The sequence below is a fragment of the Chionomys nivalis genome, chromosome 7 (assembly GCF_950005125.1).
Source record: "Chionomys nivalis chromosome 7, mChiNiv1.1, whole genome shotgun sequence".
In the NCBI taxonomy this organism is placed as follows: Eukaryota; Metazoa; Chordata; class Mammalia; order Rodentia; family Cricetidae; genus Chionomys; species Chionomys nivalis.
Window position 1 is genome coordinate 60,804,718 of NC_080092.1, and position 15,726 is coordinate 60,820,443.

The window sequence follows — 15,726 nt, forward strand, 5'->3', positions numbered from 1 at the left end:
GTTCTGGATTCTGTATTTATTTTTCTCTTACATTTTGATAGAGCGTATCCTCCAGTAACTTTTTTTTTTTTTTTTTTTTTTTTGGTTTTTCGAGACAGGGTTTCTCTGTGGCTTTGGAGCCTGTCCTGGAACTAGCTCTTGTAGACCAGGCTGGTCTCAAACTCACAGAGATCCGCCTACCTCTGCCTCCCGAGTGCTGGGATTAAAGGTGTGTGCCACCAGTGCCCAGCCTTCCAGTAACTTTCTGAAAAAGGGTAAGAAGATAAAATTTTTTTTAAAGATCTCAGTTGTCTCAAAATATCTTTATTTGATCACCTCACTTGATTAACATGATAATTTGTCTTCCAAAACCTAAGTTGAAAATTACATTACTTTAAAACTGAATTGGATCCTACCTTCTGGTTTAACGGCTGAACAGTTTCATGAAATCCTTTTTGTCAATCTACATATAGAAATATATTTGTACCGAGCTGTTTTCGTTGTTAATTCTGGAAGGCTCTATCTTTGATGTGCGTTTCTTCTTTCACTGAGCCAGACAGTCAGGCTCAGAAACTTGTGAGTTTAGTTCTGGAAACTTTCTTGTGTTACTCTGTCTTCCTTTCCATGGTTCATTACTTTTTGTTCTAGCTTCATTTCTCTTGCTTTGATAAAACAACCTGACAAAAAGCAATTTAGGGGAGAGATCTACTTTTGATCACAATTCCAGGTTACATACAGTCCATTATTGTGGGAAAGTCAAGGTACCAGGAACTTGAAAATAGCTAGATACAAAAAAAAAAAAAAAGAGAGAGAGAGAGAGAAGCTCTCCTGAGTAAATTGGGAGTATGGGGAGCATGGGAGAGGGTAAAAGGGTAGGGAAGAGGAAGGGAGGGGAGTGTAGAGAAAAATATATAGCTCAATAAAAACAATAGAAAAAAGAAAGAAAATAGCTAGTCACAGGCACCCATAGCCAAGTAGAGAGAAAGGGTTGTAGACTTGCTTGTGTTCAACACTCTCTAACCTCACACAGTCCACGAACCCCTGGCCAGGAACTGTACTGCTCCCCCTGGCCTGAATCCTCACACAAAATCAAGATCCTCTCCCACAGAGCTGCCCACAGGCCAACCTGAGCTAGCCTATCGCTCTCTGAGACTCTCTACCCAAGTGATTCTCCATTGAGTCAATCTGACAATTAAAACTACCCATCACAGTCTCTTCACACACACACACACACACACACACACACACACACACACCACTCGCCATCCTCTGTACTTTCTTTTTCAAATTTCTGTTATTTGTATACACCTGTCTGTAACTCCAGTCCAGGGCATCTGAGACCCTCACACAGACATACATGCAGGCAAAACACCAATGCACATAAAATAAAAATAAATAAATCATAAGAAAAAGAAAAAAAAGTTTTCCTTTTGAAATGGACGCCAGACTGGTCTTGAGCTCCTCACATAGCTGAGATGCTGGGATTACATAGCGACCACCAGGTTCTCTTTATACAACGCTGTGCAATGAACCCAAGACCCTACGCTTGCTAGGCAAGTAAGCTACATCCCCAGCTCTCTAAATGTTTTTGAAGCAAGAGCCAGTAACTGGGCTCTAAAGAAGGTCTTCATGGCTCAGTGCTTTCCCAGCTCTTTATTACGTATCATACTTCTCTCTCCAGAAAATGTTTCAATTATCGCAAAACACCGCGCACAGGATGTAACAAGTTCCCTATTTCTATTTTTTTATCATGGAATTTTATCGTGGACTCATTCTCTCTGTGACTCTGTTCTTTCTTTTGCTTGTCAAACATTTAACTAAAAGGCAAAGTCTTCTAAGATACAAAAACTTGCCAGTTAAGGAGGGGAAAAGGGAACTCTGCTTTAGTTAATGGCATAACCAACATGATTAGAACTCTAAAAAATAGAATTCATGGAAGAGTTTTATAGTGCTCATAGTGAACTGAACACATCCTTTATGATGCGGACTGATCTATCAGGAGGAAATCTCCCGCCGACAGGGTGAAGTCTCCCATTAGGCAGCAGGCACCACTAATAGGCCGGCCTTCGGTTCCTTTGCTAGCCCTATGGTTTCTTTCTTTCACCAACACTTGCTGCAAAGGGTGCCACGAAAACATCTCCAGCATTTGGTGATCATCTCTCTCCTCTCAGATTTTTCAGGGTCCTAGGAAAAAAAGAGAGTCTTCCTCGCTGAAATGTCGTGGCATTTGGTAAATGCATGAGTAACTAAATTAACAGCACTCTCTGGGACCTAATGATAGAGTAAGTACTGAGAAAAGGAGATTTAAAAAGAAAGCCATTCCTTAGAAAACAGGTTCAGCAGGAAACCGGGCTTGACACACATTCCTGATGACCTCATCTTGGTCCCTGGAACCAGGAGAGAAAAGACTCCACAAAATTGTCCTCTGACCTCCACATGCATGCCACAGCATGTGCGTGTCCCTGCTTCCTTCACAAGCACACGTACACACAGAGTAACAATAAAATAAAAGTTTAAAAATGCTTGGTGGTGTAGCCCTTTACCCCCAACACTTGGAGACAAGAGGCAAGCAGATCTCTGTCAATTCAGGACCCACTTGATCTACAGAGCTAGTTTCAGGCTAGCACACTGAGATCCTGTCTAATACAAGGAAACAAAAGGAGACACTGGAGGCCCATAGCACCAGCAGGATGAGCAAGTATTGTGATTTTCGAAGTTTCAAAAACTCCGTATGGCCGGGCGGTGGTGGCGCACGCCTTTAATCCCAGCACTCGGGAGGCAGAGGCAGGCGGATCTCTGGGAGTTCGAGGCCAGCCTGGTCTACAAGAGCTAGTTCCGGGACGGGCACCAAAGCTGCAGAGAAACCCTGTCTCGAAAAAACAAAAAAACAAACAAACAAACAAACAAACAAAAAAAAACTCTGTATGTACCAACATGACCAGAAGTAGCATGATAAACAATTCAAGAAAGTCAACTGGGGCACAGTCCTGAAGGTAAATCCTTTTAGAATGCTTCTCAGGCAAAGGAAAAGTAGGGATTGAGGCCAAACAACCAAATTCGGTTATGAGGAAGTATGTTAGGATCCAGCTGATAATAAATAAACAGGTAAATAAATAGGAGGAAAAAAGAATGAATTCAGTTTGTTTTTTAGATTTACTTATTTTTATTTTATGTGTATGAGTGTTTGCCTGTAGTATGCATATGCACCATGTATGTGCAGTAGTGCTGGCAGAGGGCAGAAAAAGGCACTAGATCCCTGGAACTGGACTTACAGATGGTTGTGAGCCTCTATGTGGGTGCTGGAAACAAAACTCAGGTCCTTTGAAAAAGTAACCCAAGGTTTTACCTGCTAATCCATCTCTCCAGCCCTGAAAATTTTTTGTGCCCAGAGCTGGCTGCTCAAATTTTTTTTTTTTGAGGAAAATGAAGTTCTAGTTGCTGAATTTGCAAAAAGATAGTGTAAAAGGTAGTATTTCTAGAATCGGCTTTGATGTTTTTAAAGTAGCCAATGTGTTTCTCATGTCCCTGGATAGTGGTAAGAATGAAAGCACAAGATCATAAATTTTGATGATGGAAACACCATAGTAATACATTATCGTATCCAAAAAATGCCAGTGAATTAAAGTCGGAGCTATCAGTATAAGTTCATGCATACCTGAATACGGGTAGATACAGAAATAATTGCAAATTTATGTGCATATATGGAGATACACACACATGCATACACACAATGAGCACACCTAGCACTCATGTTTCACTTATTAAGTCTATTCTCCAACAGAAGGAACAAAGATTTCTTAGGAAAATGGCTTCTCCACTGGGCGGTGGTGGCGCATGCCTTTAATCGGGAGGCAGAGGCAGGCGGATCTCTGTGAGCTCGAGGTCAGCCTGGTCTACAAGAGCGAGTTCCAGGACAGGCTCCAAAAAGCTACAGAGAAACCCTGTCTTGAAAAAAACAAAAAACAAAACAAAAAGAAAAAAAAAAAGAAAAATGGCTCCTCATGCTTGGTGATGGTGGTGCACAGCTTTAATCCCAGCAAGCAGGAGGCAGAGGCAAGCAGATCTTCCAAAGATCATGAGTTCAATTCCCGGCAACCACATGGTGACTCACAACCATCTGTAACGAGGTCTGCTGCCCTCTTCTGGTCAGCAAACACACACAGATAGAATATTGTATACATACATACATACATACATACATACATAAATAAATAAATATTTAAAAAAAAGAAAAATGAGGAAGAAGAGGAGGAGGAAGAGGAGCAACAGCAGGGCTAGCTAGGGTAGGGGAGTTGCTCAGTAAAGCACTTCCTGTGCAAGCAGGAGACCTGCTCTTGATCTCCAGCACCCACTTAAAAACCAGACACAGAGGCACGCGCGCACACGCACACACACACACACACACACACACACACGTAATGCCAGCTCTGGGGAGGTGAAGCTAGGAGGATACCTGGGACTTGTTAACCAGTCAGTCTAGCCAAATCAGTGAACTCTATGTCATAAGCGTATTTTTTTCAAATAACGAGTAAGCATTTTATCAAAGAATTGCAAAGGGCCAACAAGATGGCTCTAGCTGTCAAGCCTGATGACTTGAGTTCCACCCTCAGGACCCACAGGGTAGAGGGAGAGAATTGATTCCCAAAAATTATCCTCTAACTTCCACACATGCAAACCTCCAACCCTCCACACTAAATAAATGCACAATAAAAATATGGTCTAGTGAAATGGCTCAGTGGGTAAAGACACTTCCTGCCAGGCCTGATGGCCTGAGTTCAATCACTAGAACCCACATGGCAGAAAGAAGGGGAAAACCAACTCCTGAGTATTTGTCCTTTGACCTTCACATGAATGCTGTGTCAGGTACGTACACACACACACACACACACACACCCCACAATTTACTAAAAGAATGAAGTGGAGAACTATTGGGAAAGATACCTGAGGTTACTCTGGCCTCCATATACCTACACACACACCACACACACACAAATGGATAAGGGGCTGGAGAGATGGCTCTGCAGTTAAGAGCTCTGGCTGCTCTTCCAGAGGACTTAGGTTTGATTTTTATCACTCACACGGCAGCTCACAACTGTCTTTAACTCCAGTTCCAAGGAATCTAAAAACCATTTCTGGACTCTGTGGGCACCAGGCAAAATACTCATACACCATAAAATAATAAATTTTAAAAAATTAATCTGGCAGTAGTGGCACATGCTTTTAATCCCAGTGCTCAGAAGGCAGAGGCAGAAGGAGCTCTGTGAGTTTGAGACTAGCCTAGTCTACAAAGTGAGTTCCAAGAAAGCTAAGGCTACACAGACAAAAAATAAACAAACAAAAAATTCAAGCAATACAATTTGCAGTTTTTTTTTAAAAAGATGGCTATTGATAACAATAATACACTGTCCCTGATTTGAACACTACACAATGCACAGAAATATGGAAACGTAAGACACCTCAGAGCCCTGAAAAAGCTAGCTATCTATGTTGGTGTATGCTCTTGGGAGATGTAATTAGTTGGGAGGTGGAGGCAGGAAAATCAGAAGTTCCCAGTCATCTTTAGCTACATAGCAAGTTCAAAATCAGCCTAGCCATTGTGAGAACTTGTCTCAAAAACAAAACAAACAAGCAAACATGAGGCTGGAGAAACGTCTCCATGGTTAAAACCACATGCTGTTTTTTTCAGAAAACCTGAGCTCCATTCCCAGCATCCAAATCAGGCAGCTTACAGCACCTGTACCTCCATGCTAGAGGAGACGCAACACAGCTGATTTCTGCAGTAACCAGGATTAATGTGCATATAACCCTCAGACACATACACACATTTACACATGCATACATTTTAAAACAAATAAAACCTTGAGATATAGAGAAGTTATATTCCTTAAAATCATATTGAATTGAGGAGAAATTAAAGTCTTGATACACAGTAAAATTAATTCAAAGTTTTTTTTTTTTTTTTTTTGCAAAGTAGAATTTGAGAAAAAGCAATTTTTAAAACAGAAATAGAAAGCTCTTCTGGTAGTATATGCCTGCCATCTCAGCTTTCAAGAACTACGTGAAGCCGGGCGGTGGTGGCGCACGCCTTTAATCCCAGCACTCGGGAGGCAGAGGCAGGCGGATCTCTGTGAGTTCGAGACCAGCCTGGTCTACAGAGCTAGTTCCAGGACAGGCTCCAAAGCCACAGAGAAACCCTGTCTCAAAAAACCAAAAAAAAAAAAAAAAAAAAAAAAAAAAAAGAACTACGTGAGGCAAGGGGCTAACCCAGACTTGTAGACAGCTTGGGTATTTTCATAGAATAAAAGAGCTCTTTTCAATCAGATAAAAATGTCAGGGGGCTGGAGAGATGGCTCAGAGGGTAAGAGCACTGGTTGCTCTTCCAGAGGTCCCGAGTTCAATTCCCAGCAACCACATGGTGGCTCACAACCATCTGTAATGAGATCTGGTGCCTTCCTTGCCAGCAGTACATTGTATGCTTAATAAATAAATCTTTAAAAAAAAAATGTCCTGTGTCGGGTTGGAGAGATGGCTCAGTGGTTAAGAGCACTGTTTGTTCTTCCAGAGGTCCTGAGTTCAATTCCCAGCAACCACATGGTGGCTCCAAATCATCTGTAATGAGATCTGGCGCCCTCCTCAGGGGTGTGGATATACATGGAGGCAGAAAGTTGTATACATAATAAATATATTTAAAAAAAAAAAAGTCCTGTGTCTCTGTTACTTTGATTCTGAACTTCTAGAAGTACAGAAATTTATCCTGACATCAAAACACTACCCAGCAATCATTTATTCTCTTTACAGTGCCTCCCTGACTAAAAATGGCTACAGAATTCTGAATGCTATTGCTGAATGCTTTATAATCTCAAGAACTTTTTGCTGGGCATACAGCATATAAAATAATACAGTAGCAGCACGCAAACCCTATGTTGTTCTTGCAAAAGCAGATGCTAAATCTTTGGTGTTTTCTTTGGGATGCCTCCTTACTCAGTTCAGCTGTGAAGGCAGCTGCTTGCTTGCAGCTGCCGCTGCCCCTCCTCCTCTCCCTCCTCTTATTATTTTTTCAGACAGGGTCTCTCTACATAGCCCTGGCTGTCCTGTATGTAGACCAGGACAGCCTTGAATTCACAGAGATTCATATGTCTCTGCCTCCCAAATGCTGAAATTATGTAATTAAAGGTGTGTACCACAACTTCCAGCCTGGTAGCACTTTTTTCTTTTTCTTTTTTTTTCCCTTTTTGTTTTTTTTTTTGAGACAGGATTGCTCTGTGTAACCGTCCTAGATGTCCTGGAACTCACTTTGTAGACCAGGCTGGCCTCCATCTCACAGAGATCCTCTTGCCTTTACCTCTCTAGTGCTGGGATTAAAGATGTGCACCACCACTGCCTGGCTGACAGCAGTTTTCTTTTTTTTTTTTTTTTTTTTGGTTTTTCGAGTCAGGGTTTCTCTGTAGCTTTGGTGCCTGTCCCGGAACTAGCTCTTGTAGACCAGGCTGGCCTCGAACTCACAGAGATCCGCCTGCCTCTGCCTCCCGAGTGCTGGGATTAAAGGCGTGCGCCACCATCGCCTGGCTTCTTTCTTTCTTTCTTTTTCTTGGTTTTTGGTTTTTCAAGACATGGTTTCTCTGTAGTTTTGGAGCTTGTCTTGGAACTAGCTTTTGTAGACCAGGTTGGCCTCAAACTCACAGAGATCCGCCTGCTGGGATTAAAGGCTTGCACCACCACCACCTGGCTAACAATTTTCTTAAACTGGCCCTGTTAATAAGTTATTACTATTTTCCATAAAGAAAGTTAACTTAGGATGGCAATAGCTGCAGGGAACAAGGAGAGGCAATGCTTTTAAAAGGCTTGTAAAAAGTCCGATGGTAATGGCACACACCTTTAATCCCAGTACTCCAGCACAGAGAAAGGCAGATCTCTGTGAGTTCGAGACCAGCCTGGTCTACAGAGTGAGTTCCAGGACAGCCAGGGCTACAAAGAGAAACCCTATCTCTAAAAACAAAAAGGCTTCCAGACAAGTTTCCAATCACTAGAGGGTTGGGGGGATTCTTTCTACAGTTTAAAGGACAGGAGGTCATGAGTATGAATTCATTCTCTTTCTTCCTCTCTGGGGTGTGTGGGGTATATGGGGTGTGTGTGTTGCTATGTTCTCCAGGTTGGCTTTAGACTCTTGAATTCAAGTGGTCCTCTTGCCTTGGTGTACCAAGTACTAAGTTAAGACTACAAGTATGTGACACCAAGCCAAAAAAAATTCAACTATAAATAATTGTAATACTTTTCAAAGAAGTCATTTTACTGGCGAGTGTGCAAGCAGAAATAAAAAGCCCAAATAGAATAAGGTGAATGAAGATGTTTTATTTATTTGTTTTTTGTCTTGTTGTTTTCAGAGACAGGGTTTCTCTGTGTAGCTTTGGAACCTGTCCTGGAACTCATTTTATTTTGTTATTTATTTTTTTTATGAAAAATTTCCACCTCCTCCCATTTACCTCTCACTCTCCCCACTCCCCCTCTCCTTCCCTCTCCAGTCCTAAGAGCAGTCAGGGTTCCCTGCCCTGTGGGAAGTCCAAGGTCCTCCCCCCCCCAACCATCCAGGTCTAGGAAGGTGAGCATGCAAACAGACTAGGCTCCCACAAAGCCAGTATATGCAGTAGAATCAAAACCCAGTGCCAGTGTCCTTGGCTTCTCAGTCAGCCCTCATTGTCAGCCACATTCAGAGAGTCTGGTTTGATCACATGTTCGTTCAGTCCCAGTCCAGCTGGCCTTGGTGAGCTCCCATTAGGTGGAACTCATTTTGTAGACCAAGCTAGCCTCTAACTCACAGAGATCCACCTGTCTCTGCCTCCCGTGTGCTGGGATTAAACATGTGCACCACCACTGCCCGGCTAGACATGATTTATGAGGGACAATGATTTAGTGTTGTTTAATATATTCCCCAATGTCCATGTTTTACTGGGAGCCTCAGCGATGAGGTGACTAAACCGTGACTGTAGAAGGCACAAAGGTCTTTTGATCACAGATAAGCACTAAGGCACCTGGAATGTTAAGCAAACTGGGCTGTCCTTCCGGAGAAGGAATGTATTATCTGTTATCTGCCCAGAAGGCTGGAGAGGATGTGTCCTACCCTGCTGACCCTTGAACTATATGTGTGGTCAGAGACTCTGAGGCACTGAGCCCTCCCCCAGACCCTTACTTTGCTCCTCATGGAGTCTATGTTTGCTGTGCTCATGGGATTGAGCTAATTATCACCAGAATAGTTTTGTACCACATTGTGCTGTGTCTAAAATGAACCATGCAGAGTCAGAACAAAGTTGAACAAATGCGCTGAGTTGTGTTGTGCCTTCCTGCCTCTTGTCTCCCATGGCTCATCACCCTGCTAGCCCTGGAGGTCTCAAAGACCTCAAACATGAGAACAGGATCCTCATGGCTGGGCCAATGACACTGTTGCAGAAGTGGGTTTATGTTTGACAGTGGGTTTGTTAGAAAACCAAGTTCAATGCTTTCTTGTCCTAACAGGCTTTTTAGTTTGGGTTTGGTTTTTGTGGGATTTTTATTTTGTTTTAAACATGTGAGGCACTTCTTGTGTAACAGTTTCCTCCAAGATAGAAATAGTCCATCTTGTCAGGAAGTTCCTAAAGCAGGAAAGTAAAGAACTCAAATAACTTCCAGAATTTCTTGAAACTGGTCAGATTCACTCCATCCTCTCCCTATCAAAGCAAGCAAGAAAAGCTGAGAATCCCTCTCAGAGGGAGTGAAACAGCTGCAGAGAAGATTCTCAGACAAGAGCTGCCTGGAAAAGATTTAGACCAATGAGGCACCTGAGAAGGACACTCTCCAAACTGCATAGCAGCATGGAGACCCTCACTAGATGTATCCTGGATCTTGAGATTCTTTTTTTCTCTTTTTTTAAAGATTTATTTAATTATGTATACAGCATTCTGCTTGCATGTGTCCCTGCAGACCAGAAGAGGACACCAGATCTCATTACAGATGGCTGTGAGCCACCATGTGGTTGCTGGGAATTGAACTCAGGACCTCTGGAAGAACAGTCAGTGCTCTTAACCTCTGAGCCATCTCTCCAGCCCATCTTGAGATTCTTGAACAACTTCATAAACTGTCAGCCAAATGACCTTCTACAATTTACAAATTGTTCAGTCTGTAGTATTCTTTGTTACAGCAATCAAAATGGGCTAATAAAGTGTTCCTCCCCCATAAAAACTGAAGCAAACATTTATTTTAAAATAAAAGCAAGGCATGGTGGTGCAGTCCTTTAACCCGAGCACTCAGAAGACAGAGGGAAGCAGATCTCTGTGAGTTCCAGGCCAGCCAGAGCAACAGAGTAATAACAGCAAAACGTCGAGGTAATTCTAGCAAGACTAAATTTTTTTCTAGACAGGTATACACAGATACTCTTTTGCTTATAGTATGATTATATCCCCATGAGTCCATTGTAAGTTGAAAATAAAAATGTGTTCACCTGCAACCCTGCTTCAGAGAGCAGGGAGTTGTTACTACTTTTCAATAAAACCTGGCTTGCTTGCCTTTAATATTGCTATATTAGTTCAGCAACACAGTGCATAGAAAAATGTCATTTGTTTCCCATTGTGATCATGTAACATGTCACAGAATGGGATGCTGCAGCTGCCAGTGCCACGACAAAATGTCACATTTCCCATCACTAGCTTATGAATAAAATAACATTGAGGTCTAGGGATACAACATGATTGGTGGAGTGTTTGCTTGGTATGCACAAAGCCCTGGGTTCCGTCCTCAGCTCCATATAAGCCAGGTATATCAGATCAATCCCATAATCCCAGTACTGGGTGGGGGGTAGTGTACGGGAAGGGAGGAGGAAAGACAAGAGAATCAAAAGTTCAGTTTTGATTTCAGCTATAGTTTGAGTTCAAGATTAGTCTGGGGTACACAAGATCCTGTCTCACAAACAAAATCAACCAAAGAACAACAACAAAAACCAACAAATAATAATAAAAACAAAAACAAAAACCCAACAGACTAGAGAGATGAGTCAGTGAGTGAAACAAAATAATCACTGTTGGGTTTGTTTCTAGAGCTCTTGAATTTTGAGGTATATTCCAGAACACACAATTCAGGCTGTTAGTGATTCTCACTAGCAGATTCTAGAAGACAAGTGTAATGTAGTGGTGAAAGAGAGGAACTTAGCAAGGAGAAGCAGTTCCTTCAATGATGCATAAAGAGATAAAAAACTGAGCAGTTTACGGGACTGAAATCTCAAGGTCCAAATCACGAGCAGGAGAGAGAGCACGAGCAAGGAACTCAGGACCGCGAGGGGTGCACCCACACACTGAGACAATGGGGATGTTCTATTGGGAACCCACCAAGGCCAGCTGGACTGGGTCTGAAAAAGCATGGGATAAAACCGGACTCGTTGAACATAAGGGACAATGAGGACTACTGAGAACTCAAGAACAATGGCAATGGGTTTTTGATCCTACTGCACGTACTGGCTTTGTGGGAGCCTAGGCAGTTTGGATGCTCACCTTACTAGACCTGGATGGAGGTGGGTGGTCCTTGGACTTTCCACAGGGCAGGAACCCTGATTGCTCTTAGGGATGAGGAGGGAGGGGGACTTGGTGGGGGAGGGGGAGGGAAATGGGAGGCGGTGGCAGGGAGAAGGCAGAAATCTTTAATAAATAAAGAAAAAAAACTGAGCAGTTTTTACTGAAGATCAGCTGAGCTACAGACCTCACCACAGTGTAGTTTACCTTTCTCCCTGAGAACCTTCCTGAAACTGTGGGGCTTCCCAGACCATAGCCTGGCCTGGATCTGTGCGATTCAGGAAAACATGTGGGCTGTTAAACTCCCTTGGAACTGGGTTATTTGCTTTTATCTTTACTTTTTTCTTTGTTTCTTTTTAGAGAGAGCCTTAAGTAGGCAAGGTTGGCCTTCAGCCTCCTGAATGCAGGCATAGAGACACACTGTTCCCTGTTCCTGGCTCTGTAATTAGACCAGTTCTTCCCTTTATAAACTGCTAGGTGGATTACTTAATATGAAGTTTACGTGTGTGTGTATGTTTGTATGGTGTTTCAAATATAATTTTTTTCTTTCTTTTTTTTTTTTTTTTTGTTTTTCGAGACAGGGTTTCTCTGTGGTTTTGGAGCCTATCCTGGAACTAGCTCTTGTATTCCAGGCTGGTCTTGAACTCACAGAGATCCGCCTGCCTCTGCCTCCCGAGTGTTTTTTTTTTTTCTTTTTTTAAAGATAGGGTTTCTGTGTAGCCCTAGCTGCCCTAGAACTTGTTCTGTAGACCAGGCTGTCTTCAAACCCAGAGATTCACCTGCCTCTGCCTCTGGAGTGCTGGGATTAAAGGCATGCGCCTCCACCACCATCATTACTGTTAATGATTGTTATATGTTTAGGATGTTCAACAAATATCAATCTACCTTACTTTCAAAATTAAACATAAAACAACTTGTGCTAATTCTAAAAAATGAGCATAATAGTGGTTTCCAGGCACAGGGTTCTCAAAATCCAAGGGTAGATAGTTCCAATTTGGCTCAGGTGGTTTATTTTCCCTCTGGTTATTAGTGTCAAGTTCCTTCTTGTCCCTGGGGTTCTCACTATGGCTTGCTACCATCCTTATTATTTCCAGTGTACTCTAGATACACAGAAACACACATCAGTGGGTTATTATGAAAACCTAATAATGCACAGCAAATATCCCATGGTTCTTATGTTTTTCTTTTCCAGACAAAGGAAAGAAAAACGATTTAACATTTGGTCTTAAGCTTCAAATAAGATCAGTGAAACTACTCCTTCACACCACCACCACCACAGGTTGCTGCTATTTTTATCTTGGGGCATTTTTGTTTCTGTTATTTTAAAGTTGGATTATATTTCTCTCAGAATTAACATAAAACATAGCTAGTTTACTCAAAGCATGACAAAACCAACCAGCCAACCAAACAAAACCAGGTTTGAGATCTTGGCTAACTTTAGAAAATGCACAGATACTTATGACTGACTTGGTATCAGGGGTAATGTTTACTACCTTTCTGTGCTTAATAACGACAGACACAGTATCTTCTCTCTGTAAGACTCTGAAATTTTGTCATATGATGCTCACAAGTGAGACTGCTGGGGATAGATTGTCTGGATTAGCATCTCAGCCCCAGGGATGCTGAGATGGCTCAGCAGGTACAGGTGCCTATTGACAAGCCTGAACACCTGAGTTGGATTCTCAGGAGCCACATACTAGAAGACAGAACAAAGCCCTAACCCTGCAAGTTGTCTCTGACACTGCCCACAAATCCATATAAATATATAAGTGTAATTAAAAAAAAATCTCTGCTCCAATACTGACTATGTACAAGTTTCACTATTTTTTCCTTATCAGTGAAGTGGAGATAATAATATCTTAGGTGGCTAATCAGAATATTGAGTGAGAAAGAATATTAAAAACTTACTATATCGCCTGGTACATAGTAAGCAAATATTATAATTTACATTGTGTACCAGTGACTGTCCTTAGTGACTTTCACTGAGTTGACCTTCTGTGATAGACACCAGCCCTATCCAAAGGTTTATTTCAGAACAGAATAAAAAAGATTTGCTAGTTGAATATGGTGGCTCTGTAACTCCAAAACATAGGATGTTGAGACAAGACTGCCATGCATTGCAGGCCAGCCTGAACTACAGAGTAAGAGCCTGTCTCAAAGCAATGAAAGGCTTACTCCTGTGCCTCAGAGGTGTTTGCTTTGTTTCAATGCTGGAGCTTCAACTCAGGGGCCTGTGCTTGTGAAGAACATGCTCTAGCGTGGACCTAGCTAGCTTCCATCCAGTTTGTCATTAAGTTGAATATGATTCAGTTTGTGACTATGAATGGGGAGAAAGGTCTCTATTTACCATATATTTAAGTGAAATTTAGTATTTCCTTCAATTATTAATATGGGGGGATAAATCATAGTAGTGTTAGCCATTTCTGTGGCTTTGTTAACAAGAAAAATAACAGCTCGCTCTTTCTGTTCTCTCCTCCCCCTGAGACAGGATTTCTCTGTTTAGCCTTGGCAGTCCTGGTACTCGCTCTGCGGATCCACCTGCCTCTGCTTTTTAAGTGCTGGGAATAAAGGCGTGCATCACCACTGTCTGGCTAATAACAGCTATTTCTGTACTGCTTTATATAGTTCTCTCAGTATTTCAAAATGCAACTTAATCTTATCACTATTTTGTTTTGATAGTTAGACTGTCCTACAACTAAATCTTCTATCAATCATAGGACTGTATTCATAAAGAAACATTTAAATCATTACAATTGAATCATTTTGCTGTTTTGGTATTAATATTTATAATTTGTTTTCTACATATGTACTTTTATGTGCCTTTATGTCTTCACTAGACTACTAAAGATCCATGGCATAAAAATGTTAAAAGGTCTTATTAATCCCAACACTGGGGAGGAAGAGATAGGAGGATCTCTGTAAGTTCGAGGCCAGCCTGGTCTACAAGCTCGAGTTCCAGGACAGGCTCCAAACTACAGAGAAATCGGGTCTCAAAAAACCAAAAGGAAAAGAAAGAAAAGTACATAGAGAAATGGTACCGAAGTTATAAATTAGAGAGCCACTAAGCAAACAAGTCACTTCACCTCCCTGCGCCTGCTTTGTCTGCTGGAAAATGAAATAATCCCAGGGTCATAGGACCATTATAAAAATGTGAGTTAGTATCCATAAAAGCGTATTGACCACTGCAAGTGTGAAAACACTTGCTATCCTCGCCTTATAGACGTACCTGGTCATGTGCTGGGAAACGTGAAGGAAATGGAGCATGACCTTTGACTTTTAGTAGTTTACATTCAATCACAGATATGGCAGGAAGGAAAAACCAAACATAACATTTAGAAAGCAACCCAAATTCATTGTTTGGAAGGGGAATCAGACATCCGCATCATTGACCGTGAGTTGGTAATCACAAATATCAAAAGCACTTACATCCCAAGTAACAAGAAGGCAGCCACAGTCAAGACCAACCTAGAGACGGTCTGCAAATGCTTTACCCTTCTGATTGAGATGATGTAACTAAAATGACCCCTCAGTTAGTTCCAAGTTTTTTAGCATTCTACATATACTTTAGACAAAGAATATAAAAGTGAGAACCTGGCAACAGTACCTCTCTCAATAACGCCATGACTGGCTTTTTCATGGTCAACGTTGGTTAGCTCAGATGTGTAACATCACATCACTGTCTCATGCTGCCATTTCCTTTAAGAATACCCCAAATCCCTCGGGTCTATTTCTCTTTTCATCAAAGATTCATGATAATCTTTCACTTGGTTATTTGACTGTCTGTTCCCCCATTCTTTCCTCTCCAACAACAGAGCCCTGACAAATGGTGAAGAGGGAGCATTTCAACAGCTATATGTATGCCTAATTAAATTAGCACTCGGTATTTTGGAATTTGCTTAGAGTGATTTAATTATCCAGACTCCGACAGAATTTCCCAACACTACAAAGCGAGAGATGGACAGCTAAAACGTCAGAAATCTCAGTGGGATGGCATTAATCAGAGATGCACTTAGAAATCTAAAGAAATAAAATCTTGTACCTACTTTGCAAGGAAAAGTATTTTTAAATACATAGACTAGTATAAAGATCTGAGAGCATTCTAAAGTTTTGTCTGAGTACAAAATACAGGCTGGGGCTGACTTATGGCTGCACTTGAGAGCAATGGCTGCTTGCTCTTCCAGAAGACCTAGGTTCGATTCTCAGCACCCACCTGGAGGTT